The sequence below is a fragment of the Suricata suricatta genome, chromosome 2, assembly GCF_006229205.1.
Source record: "Suricata suricatta isolate VVHF042 chromosome 2, meerkat_22Aug2017_6uvM2_HiC, whole genome shotgun sequence".
Taxonomy (NCBI): domain Eukaryota; kingdom Metazoa; phylum Chordata; class Mammalia; order Carnivora; family Herpestidae; genus Suricata; species Suricata suricatta.
This window is the reverse complement of record NC_043701.1, coordinates 119,869,621-119,870,709: the sequence shown is the minus strand read 5'-3', so window position 1 is coordinate 119,870,709 and position 1,089 is coordinate 119,869,621.

Genomic DNA, 1,089 nt, shown 5'->3' with positions numbered 1-1,089 from the left:
TTGGAAGTCATATTTTTCTCATCTGCTGCTTCTCTCTTTAAATGATTGATATATATGGGATCTAAATTGCATAAAGTCAGCTGCATGTTTCCACAATTCTACTTAAGGGCCCACCCCTTTTAATTACTTGTTAGGCCTCTTAGTTTTATTCCTCAATGATACTCATCCTTGATTACCTTCAATATCTTCAATTTTCTCAAAAATCATAATTTCTGAGAGGTTTTCCTGTTAGGTTTCCCCCTAAGCATTGACTCCTGCTACCTGCCCATATTTTAGGATTGATGGCCTAGATTGCGCTCATCACCAAATAGGTAGGTCTTTCTTTTTCAATATATTTTTATTTTAGGCATACTTAGAAGGGTTTACACACTTCTAGATTATATAGGTTTTCCCTCATATTTTCTACTACTTTGTGCCAGGTTCATTTTATTATAGTCCTGTTGCAGTTTGTTGCTGTTGTTGTTTTCATGTAAATCTCTAAATCCAGTTGGAATTTATTTTTGTCATAGTGAGAGAAAAATAGGTTCAATAACGTCATTTTCTTGTTTTTCTTCGTTTATTCCAACAACAGTGTTGGGAGCCTAGCTTGCCCCATGAGTTGAGTCACACATTGTGACAGTTGTCTGCCCCACAACCCACACCCCACTGGTGGCACTTCCAGTACACCAGCATCTGAGCCACATCCTCTTACAGGAGAAGCTGGTGCACCCAGGGCAATCCAGCTCAGTGATGGACTCATATAGACGGATGCATAATACGAGTTTATAGTCATTTTGCTTTACGTTTTCACAGAGGAAGGTATTGTTGTAAGTGGGCACAATGCCATCATGATTCCTACAGTACTTCCTACCTTGGATCAAGACTGCCACAGCATCTATTAATAATCAGGAAGGCACTGGACGTGAATGGAGGGAGAGGAGAGGAAAACGGAGAGCTGTAGAGATATTTAGCTCAGGTATGGAGAAGCCTGAAGAAATGAGAAATGCCTCCACTGTATACGTGATAACACACTGTGGTAACCAGCTTGACCATATGCCCCACATTCCACATCCAGCTGTATCCACCACTGCCCTGCTTCATACCGTGGTG